This window comes from Anomalospiza imberbis, unplaced genomic scaffold (genome assembly GCF_031753505.1).
Source record: "Anomalospiza imberbis isolate Cuckoo-Finch-1a 21T00152 unplaced genomic scaffold, ASM3175350v1 scaffold_98, whole genome shotgun sequence".
Taxonomy (NCBI): Eukaryota; Metazoa; Chordata; class Aves; order Passeriformes; family Viduidae; genus Anomalospiza; species Anomalospiza imberbis.
Window position 1 is genome coordinate 180976 of NW_027100601.1, and position 16069 is coordinate 197044.

The following is a 16069-nucleotide window of genomic DNA, read 5'->3' on the forward strand; positions in this document are numbered from 1 at the left end:
CCTCTGCTGGTAATCACTAATACAAGTCTCTTGGCTCACCAAACCACCCCCCTAAGTGCAGCTTCTGTCAGGAGAATTTGGTTCAGTCTATGGCTAACAAGAAAAGTCCAGCCACAAGCCACTCCATCATCTCCTTCCAACTCAAGAATTTCTTCTTCCCTCATCTCGGATCCCAGACTGTCTCTCTTCTACTTCAAATCAAGGAGGAGTAATATTTTACAAAGCCTTCATTTCTCAGGAAAGGGTTAAAAGCTCAGACTCCCTGGACGGCTGATATCTCTGCCCAGCAGCCGATTCCCAAGGCCAAGGCTGGGTGCATTCCCCCCCCCTCCTTCTCCTCCGCGCTGACAATGTTACAGGTGCCGTCTGGACTCTCTGTCTCTTCCCTCTTGGCGGGGGGAACGACAAAGGCATCTCTGCTTCTCTCCACCCTTCTGTCCACAGGAGCTGGCTCGGTTCCAGTCCTTCTACCCCTCGGCTCACCTCGACCAGACCGCATGGCTTCCCCTCCCCCACCCAGCCCCATGGCTGGGCAGGGGAGATCTGCACTGCACCCTGACCGGAACCAAAGAGAGCGAGCTCTTGGGAGTTCCTGCTTTTAACCCCCTGTGTTCTCAGAGGCGTATCCACACCTTTAGTGGCCACTTTAGGTGCCAATATCCAAACTTGACTACTGATTGGTTTGACCCAACTTCCTGAAAGAATTCACTTCCATGTCAAACCACAACAGCATATCCAACAAAAGTCAATGAAACATATTTACAGAAGCCAAAAAGAAGCCCTGAAACCTATGGCCTAAAGACAACAACAAACTCTACAACGTATGTACAAAAGGGTGGCGTCTCTGTCCGGGATCTCCATCGGTCCTTGAGGAAAAGCAAGAGGCACAGTCACTCCAATCAGGCAGAGAGGGCTCTTCCATGTGCCCCCAGGCTGGCCCAGCAAGCGCAGCACAGGCTGGGGATGGCCACCAGAACCCAATGCACCGGGTCCCACATCCCTGAGCAGGGACCACCCAGCCCAGTCCCAGCCTGGCAGCAGGGGACCCGCTCTGCCTGTGGGGACCACATGCCTGTCCTGCTGCTGGGATTGGTCTTCATCCCAAGATCATGGCCTCTTCCTCATCTTTCTCATCAATGTCCATGTCCTCAAGGTACTCTTCCATTTCCACGTCCATCTCCTCTTCCACATCTACCTCCATCTCTTCCTCTCCAGTCTCTTCTTCATCCACTTCCATCTCCTCCTCTGTATCCATCTGCATGTCAACCTCCATCTCTTCCTCTCCAGTCTCTTCTCCATCCACTTCCATCTCCTCCTCTGTATCAATCTCCATGTCCACTTCCATTGCATCGTCTCCAGTCTCTTCCCCATCCACTTCCATCTTCTCCTCTCTATCAGCCTGCATGTCCACCTCCATCTCGTCCTCTCTGTCTGGGACAGCCTGCAGAGGTAGCAACACCTCAGAGTGGGGTCCCTGTCCCACCCCATCCCCACAGAACTCCAGCCCAGCCGGGCAGCTGGGGGGTGTCCACCTCCATGGAATGGCACCGTACCTTCCTCAGGACAAATGTGAGCATCCTGCAGGGACGGATGACAAAATCCAGGCAACAGAGAGCTTTCAGGACTGATGGGAGCATCAGGGCGCAGGTGACGAGAAGGGTGACAGGGAGCATGGTGAATGGTGAGCTGGCACGAGGGCTGGCACAGGGTGGGCTGACACAAGGGCCAGTGGTTGTGTTGTGCTCTTTGCTGGACGCTGGAAGTTCCTGCTGGAACATCACATCTGTGACATCACAGTGGATCTAAAGAGCATCTTGTCCCAAGCTGAGCAATCTTCCCCAGCCCATGCTGCTCACAGCCCTGTTGCCAAGGATGGGGCATCCACAGCCTGGGCCAGTGCCTCAGCAGCCTCAGTGTAAAAGAGCAGCTTCCTCAGATCCAACTTCAATCAGCCTCCTGCAGTTGAAAGCCATCCCCCTTTGTCCTGTTGCCACGGGCCCGGCTGAACACTGTCCCCGTCTTTCCTGTGGGACCCTTCCAGTCCTGCAGAGCTGCAGTGAGGCCTCCCCAGTGTCTCCTCTTTCCAGGCTGAGCATCCCCAGCCCCACTTGTACAGCAGTCAGGTAGATCAGGGGGAGTCAAGGCTGAAGTCAAATAGCATCAGGAACTGAGAGGTGGAAGCTTTAGGCCCAGGTTTGCCTCCATAATAACAGTGGAGGGGAAGATGGTGGGACACTGGCTCTGTTCTAACTGGTGAATATTTTATTTTTTTTTTTTCCTTCTTTTCTGTCATGCTGATGCAGGTGTTGCTGTTTGCAAGGAAGCTTGGCACAATATCCATTGTCTTCTCCATTTGTGGAACACCGAGCAGAGTCTGGGCAGGCTGATGATGCAGAGCAAAACCTGCAAATACACCGGTGATCCTGAGCCTGGAGGATGCAGCTAAACCCGGCCAAAAATAATTTCTGGAAAGTCAAGCCTGGTTTACATTTTCTTGAATTTGGCTATTCCTGAACCGGGGGAGGGGGCTTTCTGTGGAGGGGGTGCCACAGGGGTTCCCCTCCCCCATTTTTGGGAGGTTTCCCATGGTGCCCCCTCCCCAAAACACACCGCGGGCCCCCTGAAGTGGCTCCTGTTCCACCGGCTGGTGCCCCCTGATCCAGGACGGCCCCCGGTGAGTCTGGGGGGCTCAGGGGGGATTTTGGGGGGATTTTGGCGGCATGTATGGGCTTTGGGGGATTTTGTTGGGAGATTAGGGGGAATTATTGGATTTTGGAGAGAATTACTGGGTTTGTGGGGTTATGGGGGTTTTGTGGGTTTTGATGATTTTGGATTTTAGGGATTTTTTTAGGGTTTTGGGGTGGTTATTTTTTGGGGGGTTTATTGAAATTTTGGGCGTTTTTTATTTTGTTTGTTTTTTTTTTTTTTTTTTTTTTTTGGTGGGTTCCATTGGGATTTTGTGGGATTCTTTGGTGTTTAGGAGTTTTTAATTGGGATTTTTGGGGGATTTTGGGGGGTTTTAGTGGAATTTTGGGGGGCTTTGGAGTTGTCCCAGGGTGTGGGGAAGAGCTGAGAGGCACCAAAGTCTCCTTTAAACCCCTGAAAGTCCCAATAAACCCCATGAAATTGCAATTAAATTTCACAAATTCCCATTAGAACACCCTCGAATCCCAATAAAAGCCCACAAAATCCCAATTAAACCCCACAAATCCCCCCAAAAATGTCTCCAAAACCACAAGAAGCCCCACAAAATACTCACGAGGACAAAGAAATCTCGACAACAACCTAAAAAAAACCTACAAAACCCCCCCAAATCCCCACTAAAATTCCTAAAAAACCCAAATCCCCAAAGAATCCCACTAAATGCCCCCACAATTCCAATAAATTGCCTCCAAATCCCCTAAAAATCCCAATAAAACCCAGAAATAATTCCAGAGGATCCCACAAAATCCCCACAAAATCCCAGTAAAACCTTCCAAAATTCTAAAGAAAACACAAAAAATTTCAATTAACCCCCAAATACCCCCAGGAAATCAACTTCTCACTCAAAGCACCAATAAAACCCCTCAAAATCCAAACTCCCCAAAATCCCCCAACTGCCTCCAAACCCAATAATTCTCCCCAAAAACCCCAACAATTCCCCGTAAACCCCCAACACAATTCCCCAAAGCCCAAAAAAGCCCCAGATGCCCAAACCCCTCCCGAGCCCTCCCTGGTCCCTCCCGGTCCCGCCCAGGCCCGTCCGGGGCCGCGGCCAAAACTGCCCGGAGCGGACGCAGAGGTCCCGGAGCGACCCCGGAGCCGATCCCGGGCTCGGCCTCGGGCTCGGCCCCTTTGGGGGATTTTGGGCCGAAGCGGGCAGGTTTAGGGTGAGCTTCAGATCCCTTGCGGGGATCCCGAGCCTTTTTGGGTGGATTTTCAGCCCCTGTGGCTGATTTGAGGCCGAATCTGGTGGGGTTTAGGGGGGATTTCAGACCCCTTTGGGTGATTTTAGGCCCATGGGGGTGGGGCTGGGGCCATTTGGGTGAGTTTAGGAAAAACTGGGCCCATATGGGTGAATCCTAATCCTGTGTGGGTGATTTTAGGTCCCTTTTTTGGGTATTTTGGGCCCATTTAAGTACGGTTTTTTGCTTCTTTGGGCAATTTTAGGTTGAACCAAGCCTTTTTAGGGTGATTTTAGGTCTTCTTGTGTTGGTGCCAGGGACATTTTGGTGATTTTAGATACCTTTGGATGATTTTAGGCTGGACCAGATACTTTCAGGGTGGATTTTAGTCACATTTGAAAGATTTACGGGTGATGTTAAGCCATTTCTTGAGGGTTATAAAACACTTGGGGCAGTTTTAAGCCCCTTTGGTTGGATTTTAGAGCCCTCTGGATACTTTTAATCCCATTTGGTTGATGTCAGGCTGAACCATGTGGATGTAGACTACATTTGATGCCCTTTTGGGTGATTTTGGGTCAAACCGGGCTTTTTTAGGACAGCGCGTCCCCTTGGCCCCGCTCCTTTCTCCTCACGGTTCCGCCCTTTCCTCACCCCCTTTCCCCTCACGGTTCAGGATCCCGGAGCGGGGGAGGAGGAGGAGGAGGGAGGGAGGAAGAGGCGCAGCGGCAGCAGGGAGCAGCCGGAGGAGAGGAGAGAAGGAATCGCGTGGCCCTGGCGCTGCCTGAGCTCGCAGCACCCCGGGAGCATCGCCCCCATCCCGCAGGTGCCCGGGGAGGGGGAGCTCGGCCCAAATATCCTGGGGCTTTCTGGGTTTGGGGTTTTTTTTGGGTGGGATGTTTGGAGCTGGCAGGGCTCCAAAGCCGAGCCGCAGCTGGCCCTCGGGGGGACATCGGTGGATCCCCGGGAGGTGTTTTCCGGGGGGTCCCGGTGGGCGGTGAGGGCAGCAGAGCCCCGGCGGGGGGACACCGGTTTTGGAGAGCCCCGGGAGAGCCGTGGCTGCCCTGAGTGGGAGCCCAGAGAGAGGAGAGCCCCAGAAGCCCCAGCGGGGACCCCGAGAGGGGGGGACCCCTGGCAGTGCCGGCACCCCGGCAATGGGGGGTGCTGGGGCTGGAGGGGCGGCATGGCCGGGAAAGGGGTGCGGGGCTCCCGGGGCCGCCAGGGGCTGCTCCCAGCAGGAGCCCAGTTGCTGCCAGTCACTCCCCGTTATGATACAATTTGCCCCCAGCACTGTTCCCGTTGTTCCCAGTGCCATCCAGTGTTTTCCCAGTTCTCCCAGCTGCCCCTAGAATAGTCCCAGTCACTCCCAGTAAGATCCCAGTATGAGTCCAGTATGATCCCAGTCTATCCCAGCAGGGCTCCAGTCACTCACCCTTGTCCCCAGTTGCCCCCAGCGTGGTCCCAGTTGCCCCCAGCACATTCCCAGTGGCTCCATATGTGTCCCAGTCCTAGTGCAATGATGGGGAATACCAAATGCACTTGAGGTATCACGTACGGTTAACACAAAAGCTGTGGCTATGTTTGTGATGGGGTCATAGGTAAAGTTCACTAGGTTCCACCAGGATTGGAATTCCTTTTCAAAATCAGCAGCACTGTCCCAAACTATTTTCCGAATCTCAGTAGGAAAAGTGCCTTCTTCACCTTCTCTTATAATCGAGGCAGCAACCGACTGCATCCATAATTGAGCCTGGATACAGCTGAGAGCTAAAGAAAGGTTCTTTTGTGTGGCACCGAGTGCATCAAATACCAATTTGTGATCATTTACGCTTGCTTCCTCCCAACTTGGTAATATGTTTGATAGCAAGCACTGATGTCTTCCCAAGGCCAGTAAGGACGACTGCAGTGGTTGTTGGAATTTGGTCAAATCTCTAGTGGTGGCAGCCAATGTATTCATTAATACTTCTGAATCAATGCTATTTAGAATTCCCAATCCTGTTCCCACAGCACCGGTTATGTCTCTTAGCATCCGTCTTTTAGAAGGGTTCCGCTGTCGCAACCAGGTCGTCCAATCCTGAAAAGAAGTTTACAAAAAAGGTGAACAAGCTGGCTGAATTTCTGAGACACTTTTTTGCACCAGCAATTTGACTTGTTTGAGAGACCACGCTGGATTAAAGAATATTTGTTGTTGACCTGTTTTCCTGATTATGTATGGTCCAATTCCAAAAATTTTCAGGCCAAGCGTAACTGGTGGTTGGGTGGTAGGTGTCACAACAATAACATCAAGTTCTCCCCAGGATTTAAATCAATACTTTAAACTTAAAAAAAAAAAAAAAAAGCCATTAGGTATTTTTAGACCAAAGCCAAAATTCTTCTAGAGTTTGTGTTAATGTGAAATTGTGCCAGTCCTGTACGCTTGGGTGCGTACAAACCTTTTTGTGCTTCAAAAGATCCTTTCACTTTTTTTCTGCATGCTACCACAATTATTTCAGACCACTCAGCTGGTTTCTGGCCATGGGGTTGTGGCAGGATGCAGAAAACTATCACCAGTTTTATCATGGTTTAGGTGGTCTTCATGTCCCTCGGAGTTCTTCCGTAAAAGTAAACACAACAGAATCCTGCCCCCGAGAGGCAGAAAAGTTAGAATGATGGAATTATCCAGCATGTATTGATGCGATGCTCTTTCCCTAGAGCACCAGAGGCTTCCCATGCATATTTATTCAGAGGGGGTGTTAGCACAAGTGGTACTAGCCCTAGAGTAAGGGAGGTCCAGCAGCACAGGTTGGCCAGGGTAATGTGCTGGATTGTTGGGATCATTTGGTGCACAGCAGAGGAGTCAGAGTAGATACAGACAAGAGAGGTATTCTGTACCACACGCTGGGAAACACTCCAAACAGCTATCAGCTCCCCAGCCTGAGCACTTCTTTCTCCCCCAGTAATAACTAGGTCACCAGAGGAAATGTGGGGGGCTGCTGCCCTGTATCTCCACACCTTCCCCTCTCGTTTACAGAGGCATCAGTGAGCCAAGAATTTGCTGATTGTTCAGGGGAGAAAGGAGGGGCTACTTTGATTCCAGAGGCAGGTTTGTCATTGCTGCTATCCAAGCTCTCAGTTGCATCATCAGGAGCACACAGCAGCCTGGAGGGTGAGGAATGCTGGATCTGTACCACTGTGTGCTCATCCTTCACCTTAATGTGGAGCTGCCCCCAAAGTGGCCATGTATCACTTTTACAGTTCTCCTGTTGGCTATATCTTGGAGCAGCTGTTATATGTGGCTTTTCATGGTGATCCTGTGGGAAGCAGCCATTTGCCTGCTGTGATATCCTCACAACTAATACTAACTCCTCATTCTCTTTGGTTTTATTAGGTTTTTTTATCTATTTGTTTGATTGGTTTGCGTGGGTTTGTTTGTTTGGGTTTTTGTCTGTTTTGGTTTGAGCTTTATGTTTGCTTTTTTATGAATGACTCGTGAAGTTGGCATAGCCAAACTCAAGAAAATGTAAACCAGGCTTGACTTTCCAGAAATTATTTTTGGCCGGGTTTAGCTGCATCCTCCAGGCTCAGGATCACCGGTGTATTTGCAGGTTTTGCTCTGCATCATCAGCCTGCCCAGACTCTGCTCGGTGTTTCACAAATGGAGAAGACAATGGATATTGTGCCAAGCTTCCTTGCAAACAGCAACACCTGCATCAGCATGACAGAAAAGAAGGGAAAAAAAAAAAAAATATTCACCGGTTAGAACAGAGCCAGTGTCCCACCATCTTCCCCTCCACTGTTATTATAGAGGCAAACCTGGGCCTAAAGCTTCCACCTCTCAGTTCCTGATGCTGTTTGACTTCAGCCTTGACTCCCCCTGATCTACCTGACTGCCGTCCAAGTGGGGCTGGGGATGCTCAGCCTGGAAAGAGGAGACACTGGGGAGGCCTCACTGCAGCTCTGCAGGACTGGAAGGGTCCCACAGGAAAGATGGGGACAGTGTTCAGCCGGGCCCGTGGCAACAGGACACGGGGGGATGGCTTTCAACTGCAGGAGGCTGATTGAAGTTGGATCTGAGGGAGCTGCTCTTTTACACGGAGGGTGCTGAGGCACTGGCCCAGGCTTTGGATGCCCCATCCTTGGCAACAGGGCTGTGAGCAGCATGGGCTGGGGAAGATTGCTCAGCTTGGAACAAGAAGCTCTTTAGATCCACTGTGATGTCACAGATGTGATGTTCCAGATGGAACTTCCAACGTCCAGCAAAGAGCACAACACAACCACTGGCCCTTGTGTCAGCCCACCCTTTGCCAGCCCTCGTGCCAGCTCACCCTTCACCATGCTCCCTGTCACCCTTCTCGTCACCTGCGCCCTGATGCTCCCATCAGTCCTGAAAGCTCTCTGTTGCCTGGATTTTGTCATCCGTCCCTGCAGGATGCTCACATTTGTCCTGAGGAAGGTACGGTGCCATTCCATGGAGGTGGACACCCCCCGGCTGCCCGGCTGGGCTGGAGTTCTGTGGGGATGGGGTGGGACAGGGACCCCACTCTGAGGTGTTGCTACCTCTGCAGGCTGTCCCAGACAGAGAGGACGAGATGGAGGTGGACATGCAGGCTGATAGAGAGGAGAAGATGGAAGTGGATGGGGAAGAGACTGGAGACGATGCAATGGAAGTGGACATGGAGATTGATACCGAGGAGGAGATGGAAGTGGATGGAGAAGAGAGTGGAGAGGAAGAGATGGAGGTGGACATGCAGATGGATACGGAGGAGGATATGGAAGTGGATGAAGAAGAGACTGGAGAGGAAGAGATGGAGGTAGATGTGGAAGAGGAGATGGACGTGGAAATGGAAGAGTACCTTGAGGACATGGACATTGATGAAAAAGATGAGGAAGAGGCCATGATCTTGGGATGAAGACCAATCCCAGCAGCAGGACAGGCATGTGGTCCCCACAGGCAGAGTGGGTCCCCTGCTGCCAGGCTGGGACTGGGCTGGGTGGTCCCTGCTCAGGGATGTGGGACCCGGTGCATTGGGTTCTGGTGGCCATCCCCAGCCTGTGCTGCGCTTGCTGGGCCAGCCTGGGGGCACATGGAAGAGCCCTCTCTGCCTGATTGGAGTGACTGTGCCTCTTGCCTCTCCATCAAGGACCGATGGAGATCCCGGACAGAGATGCCACCCTTTTGTACATACGTTGTAGAGTTTGTTGTTGTCTTTAGGCCATAGGTTTCAGGGCTTCTTTTTGGCTTCTGTAAATATGTTTCATTGACTTTTGTTGGATATGCTGTTGTGGTTTGACATGGAAGTGAATTCTTTCAGGAAGTTGGGTCAAACCAATCAGTAGTCAAGTTTGGATATTGCACCTTAAGTGGCCACTAAAGGTGTGGATACGCCTCTGAGAACACAGGGGGTTAAAAGCAGGAACTCCCAAGAGCTCGCTCTCTTTGGTTCCGGTCAGGGTGCAGTGCAGATCTCCCCTGCCCAGCCATGGGGCTGGGTGGGGGAGGGGAAGCCATGCGGTCTGGTCGAGGTGAGCCGAGGGGTAGAAGGACTGGAACCGAGCCAGCTCCTGTGGACAGAAGGGTGGAGAGAAGTGGAGATGTCTTTGTCATCCCCCCCAGGGGGAAGAGGCAGAAAGTGCGGATGGCCCCTGTAACTTTGTCGGCGCGGAGGAGAAAGGGTGGGGGAAGGTGCCCAGCCTTGGCCTTGGGAATCGGCTGCTGGGCAGAGATATCAGCCATCCAGGGAGTCTGAGCTTTTAACCCTTTCCTGAGAAATGAAGGCTTTGTAAAATATTACTCCTCATTGATTTGAAGTAGAAGAGAGACAGTCTGGGATCCGAGATGATGGAAGAAGAAATTCTCGAGTTGGAAGGAGATGATGGAGTAGCTTGTGGCTGGACTTCTCTTGTTAGCCATAGACTGAACCAAATTCTCCTGACAGAAGCTGCACTTAGGGGGGTGGTTTGGTGAGCCAAGAGACCTTTTTCAGTGATTACCAGCAGAGGAGTAGAGAGAACAGAGGAGAGTTGAAGAAGGTGTGGAGAAGCCCTCTGTCTTCGGGGAAGAAGAAGAGGAGAAGAAGACCTCTGCTCTTGGACCCTCAGCCCCAGGGGAAAATGGGGGGGACTGTAGTCCCGCAATGAGAAACTGAACTGTTGTCTCTTTTGGTCCATGGCAAAGCATCCTTAAAGGAGCCCTATGAGCAGTCTGTCCATGCACGGTGGTGAGAGCACTGTGACATGGAGAGGAGAGTGTCACCACGGCAGATTTTCTCTGGGCAGTTGCCGTGTGTGACATGGAAACACAAGGGTGGCAATTGTGTTTCCTGGGGGGTCTGTGGCACAGGAGAGACTCCTGTCTCCCTTGAAAGATTGAGTATTTGAATATCTGAAGGGTGGCAACTTGATCAGGATCCCGGGTGGTGTCTCACTGTGGTTCCATTTGGAAATTAGGTGGGAATTAGTTGGGAGGAGGAAGAGTGTTTTGGAAGGTCTTCGTCCAGGATTGAGTGTCTGTGTTTTTATAGTAGTAGTAGTTTAATAAAGTTCTTTTCTTTGTTATTAAGCTTGAGCCTGCTCTGCTCTGTTCCTGATCACATCTCACAGCAATTATTTTAAAAAGTGCATTTTCATGGGAGCGCTGGCATCGCGCCAGTGTCAAACCATAACATATGTTCTTAGGTATATACGTTCTATAGATTGTTGTTGTTACAAATATTCTTACAATGTAAATGTGTTCTGTGTTTTCATTGCTGTTTTTCTGAAAAGAAACAAGCTTTATTTTTCACACCCCAGTTCTCTTTCCATTTGCATCAGGCACAGGATCCCAAGAGGATCTGGGGTTACCCGGGTGATGCCGATGATGGTGATGGGGATCCCGTGCTGGGTATAAATTTCATGATGAATTCCTGGGGGGGGGGTTGTCTATATCCAGGGTTTTTGCGGTCCCGGTGGATTTTTGGGGGTTCCCAGGGGGGTTTTCAGGATTCCCAAAGGGGGGGATCTGGCGATCCCAGGGCGAACCCAAGGCTGGTTTGGGGTACCTGCCAGTGACAGAGATGGGGACCCTCTGCCATGTAAGAACCTTCTCAGGGGCATCTGGGGGTGCTGGGAGCTCTTGTGGGAATTTTGATGTCCTGGGATGGTTTGGGGGGTATCTGTGTGGGGTTTTTGTGGTCCTGGGGAGTTTTTGGAGGGCCCAGGGATGATTTTGGGGTCCCGGGGAGGTCGGGGTGTCCCGGGGGATTTGGGGGTACCCGGGAGGGTTTGGGGGTTCCTGGGCAATGCTGATGACAGAGCTGGGACCCCGTGCCGGGTATGAACCTTCTCACTGCGCACGGGCAGCGTCAGCATGTTCAGGGAGATCCTGGGGGGCCCGGGGGTCACCCCAAAACCCAGGGGACCCCAAATGCTCAGGGACCCCCCCAAACTCCCCTCCCCGCTGGATCTGCTGCAGGCAGGGGGGCGCCAGCACTCGGCCCCCACCCCCACCATCACAGGGGGCTGTGGAAAAAATCTGGGGGTGCACGGAAAGGTCGGGGAGACCCCCAAAGTCCTGGGAAAGGGGGAACACAGGGGAACTCCCAGGAATCCCCACTGGGGGCTTAGGGGAGATCCAGGAGGCGTTTGGGCGAGCTTAATTGTGTCACTATCGTCAGGAAAGGGGACTCCAAGGGTCCCCGGTGTCCCCATTCCCAGCAAAAGGTGGGAAAACCCGGGCTGGCTGGGAATAGGGGTTCCAGGTGTCCTCGGTGTTGAGGAAAGGAGGGTCTGGGCGCTGGGAAAGGCAGGAATAGGGGTCCAGGGGGTCTCTGGGTGAAGGAAAAGGGGGCTCTGGGGGTTGGGAGAGGCGGCATGGCCGGGAAAGGGGTGCGGGGGTTGCCGTTGCCGGATAAAGGGGGTGCGGGGTGGAATCCCGGCCGGGAATGGGGGTGAGTGGGGGGATGGTGGTGCCCGGAAATGGGGGTTCAGGGGCCCCTCGGTGCTCCGGAATGGGCGACCAAGGAGTCCCGGTGCTGGGGCTCCCCCTCACCACTCGCTGCCCCCCCGGGGCCCCAGGAGCGCCCCCAGCCCCAGCGCTGGAGCCATCGCGCTGCTCCTCCTCACTCCCAGTACGATCCCAGTATGATCCCAGTAGAACTCGGTCACCCAGGAGCCGCTCCCAGTATGATCCCAGAACAGCCCAGTCACTGCCACTCCTGGCATCCCCCCCAGCCCTCTCTGCGTTCCGACCTGTCCCGGCTCCATCCCCGCCCCTCCCGCGGCTGCGGGGGCTTCGGGAGCGGGGGAGGAGGAGGAGGGAGGGAGGAAGAGGCGCAGCGGCAGCAGGGAGCAGCCGGAGGAGAGGAGGGAAGGAATCGCGTGGCCCTGGCGCTGCCTGAGCTCGCAGCACCCCGGGAGCATCGCCCCCATCCCGCAGGTGCTCGGGAAGGGAGAGCTCGGCCCAAATATCCCGGGGCTCCCTGAGTTTGGGATTTTTGGGGGGATGTTTGGAGCTGGCAGGGCTCCAAAGCCGAGCCGCAGCTGGTCCTCTGGGGGACATCGGGGGGTCCCCGGGAGGTGTTTTTGGGGGGTCCCGGAGGGCGGTGAGGGCAGCAGAGCCCCGGCGGAGGGACACCGGTTTTGGAGAGCCCCGGGAGAGCCGTGGCTGCCCTGAGTGGGAGCCCAGAGAGAGGAGAGCCCCAGAAGCCCCAGCGGGGACCCCGAGAGGGGGGGACCCCTGGCAGTGCCGGCACCCCGGCAATGGGGGGTGCTGGGGCTGGAGGGGCGGCATGGCCGGGAAAGGGGTGCGGGGCTCCCGGGGCCGCCAGGGGCTGCTCCCAGCAGGAGCCCAGTTGCTGCCAGTCACTCCCCATTATGATACAATTTGCCCCCAGCATAGTCCCTGTTGCTCCCACTTTCATCCAGTGTGTTCCCAGTTGCTCCCAGTCACACCCAGTATGGGGGATGATGTGCCTGGTGTGTTCCCAGTCACTCTCAGACACTCCCAATATTAGTCCAGTCCTTCCCAGTATGGTCTAGAGATGAGACCAGGTTGCTCCCAGTCACTGCCAGTATGAACCAGTTGTGCCCCACATGGTTCCAGTTGCTCCCTTTCACCCTCACTTTTGTTCCAGCCACTCCCAGTCTCTCCCAGTGTACCCCAGTTCCTTCCAGCATACTCCCAGTCACTCCCAGTTCCTTCCAGCATGATCCCATTTGTTCACAACCACTCCCAGTCAGTCTCAGTGTAGTTGCACTCACTGCCAATATGATCCCTGTCACCTCCAGCATGATCCCAGTTGATCCCAGTATAAGCCCAGTTGTTTCCAGTCACCCCCAGCATGCACCCAGTGACTCCCAGTTCCTCCCACTTGCTCATAGCATGATCCCAGTTGCTCACAGTTGCTCCCAGTCAAACTCAGAATGATCCCAGTCACTCCCAGTGTATCCTATTTGCGCCAGCATGGTCTCAATTGCCCGCTGCAGGCTCCTACTCTGTCCCAGTGTGATCCCAGTATGATCCCAATATGATCCCAGTCTCCCTCAGTGTGACCGCAGTCTGCCCCAGCATGGGCCCAGCTGCTCCCAGTATGATCCCAGTACGATCCCAGTATAACAAAGTGACTCCCAGTGCTGCCATTCCTGGGATCCCCCAGCCCTCTCTGCGTTTCCCCCTTTCCGGATCTCCTGAGAGGAGCCCCAAGGGCTGGCAGTCCCCTGGCAGGGTCCCCAGCAAGGCCCAGTTTGGATGCACAGCCCCCAGTTTTCCCAGTTTGCCTCTCCTTTTGCCCGGGCCGGGTTCCCCCCGCCCCCAGCGGGTGGGAGCAGCCATGAGCCCCGCGCTGCCCATCCCGACCTGTCCCGGCTCCATCCCCACTCCTGCCGCAGGCTGTCAGGGCTGGGGGAACAGGGCACCAAGGGTGTCACTGCTCCTGGGGGAGGAGGAGGAGGGAGGGAAGAAGAGGGATGGAGGAGGAGAGCCAGAAGGGATGGAAGTAGGAGAAGGAGGTAGGCTTAGGGAGGAGGAGGAGGGATGGAAGAGGAGGAGTGGGACGAAGAGGAAGAGGAGGGACAAAGGAGGATCAGGAAAAGAAAAAGGAACCACGAGGTCGAGCCCTTCCTGAATTCACAGCCCTGCTGGGACAATCAGCCCCCATCCCATGGTTGACCAGGGATGGGGAGCTTGGCCCAGATATCCTGTGGGGGTCCCTGGGTTGGGTTTTTTGGGGGGATGTTTGGAGAATGAAGAACTGCAAAGCTGAGTGGAAAAGGCCCCTTGGGGGGACACTGGGGGGTCCCGGTGGCAGCTGCCAGCAGAGGCAGCCTGGAGGAGCAGAGCCCTGTGTCCCCCAGGAGCCCAAAGTGGGGAGCCCAGAGAGGGGGGAGCGCCGTCATTGGCGGGACCCTGAACAGCCGTGAGAGGGGCAGGGGGGACTCCTTGGAGCCCCTGCAGCCCAAAGCAGAGAGAGAGGGGAGAAGGGACCCCGGGAGCCCAAAAAGCCCTGGCATCCTGTGCCAGGAAGGTGGACAGAGCTTCAGCCAGAGCTCGGAGCTGGTGGGCCATGAGCAGGTTCACCATGGGGAGCAGCCCTACAAGTGCTTGGAGTGTGGGAAGAGCTTCAGGCAGAGCTCCCACCTGATCCAGCACCAGATGATCCACACCGGGGAATGGCCCTAGGAGTGTGGGGAGTGTGGGAAGGGCTTCAGCTGCAGCTCCCACCTCATCACCCACCAAGGCATGCACACTGGGGAGAGGCTCTACGAGTGTCCCCAGTGTGGGAAGAGGTTTCAGACCAGCTCCAGTCTCCTCAGGCACCAGCGGATTCACACGGAGGAGAGGCCCTTCCGCTGCCCCAACTGTGGGAAGGGCTTCAAACAAAAGTCCCACCTCGTCACCCACCGGTGCGTCCACACTGGGGAGAGGCCCTACGAGTGTCCCCAGTGTGGGAAGAGTTTCTCCAGGAGCTCTACCTTGACCCAACACCAACGGAGGCACCGGTAAGGGAAATCCTGCAAATGCCTAAGCTGTGGGAAGAGCTTCGTGCCCTGCTCCAACTCCATCCCCCATGGGAGGACCCACTTTGGTCAGAGCCCTGGTGACCCACATTCCCAGTGATCCCTGCTGAGAAGACACCTGGAAGGTGGTCTCCACATCTTCCTGGATCCCCATAGGCACCTGGATGAACACAGGGGCAGGAACATCCATCAGGACTCTGATCTAAACTGGAAATTCATTGGCAGAAAGTGATTTGTTGACTTTACACCCCAAAAAAATCTCACCCGCTCTGTCCAGTTATTTCTTCTGGTGGCATCAAGCAGTGCTGCATGATCTTGGAGGTCTTTTCCATTTCAATAATTTCTTTCCTCACCCTGTCTAAACAACCAAAACTGGGGTGAAAATAAAGAAATTGAGCAAAGAGATCTAAAGCTGCACCATTTACCAGGATTTGGGGGTGAATTTGGGGTTGGTTCAATAGAATATTTGGGAGGATTTGGGTGTTCTGAAGCTATCAAAGGCAGGGGACATGTCCACAATCTCATAGGTGTGCCGGCAAAAGGTGTCCACCTGAGCCCGCCTGTTCTCCAAGAATTCTAATTGTCTGTCCCAGTCCCTGGCCTGGGTCTCCCTATCCAGGATGTTCCCCCAAAGTGCCCAAATCACTGCTGAAGTGCCCGAGCTGATCCTGGCTGTAAATGTTCCTGTCCACCAAGCTCTCCTGGTCAGTGCCATGGGAGGTGGGAGTTTAGGGGCCCCTGGGGGGATTGGGAAGGGCTTCTGTCAATCCTGTGGGCATTTGTGGTGCTGGGAGGGGGCTTGGCAGGGTCTATGAGGGAGATTTGGGTCCCTGAGAGGGCTGTGTGGCTTGCAGAGAATTTGGGTGGGTCCTGGGGGAGATGGAAACGGGTTTTGGTGGTTCTTGGGGTCATTTATCTTGCAGGGAGTAGTTGGGGGGGGGGTCCTGGCTGGGAGCTGTGGGGTGGTTTGAGGAGTCTGGGAGTGGCTGTGGGGCTGGGAGGGCGTTTTTGGGTGGTTGTGACTCCCCCAGACTCCCAAAGCTGCCACCAGACCCCACCCCCCAAGATACTGCCAGAGGTCAGTGGCTCCATGGTGGGGTTCATCGTCCTGGCTCTGCAGAAGATATGGGGGGGTCCCCGGGGCCGTGTGTGTCCCCCCAGAGCGTGTGTGACACCCCCCATCCCATTGTCACCCCCTTGTCCCTCCCCACAGGGCTCCA

The 16069-nt window shown here is 54.5% G+C and overlaps 1 pseudogene; it reads left to right on the forward strand.

Moving 5' to 3' along the window:
* The window catches only part of LOC137468024 (zinc finger protein 135-like), an 84923-nt pseudogene extending 70106 nt beyond the window's left edge, over positions 1–14817 (forward strand).
* Positions 14818–16069: the final 1252 nt, after the last annotated feature.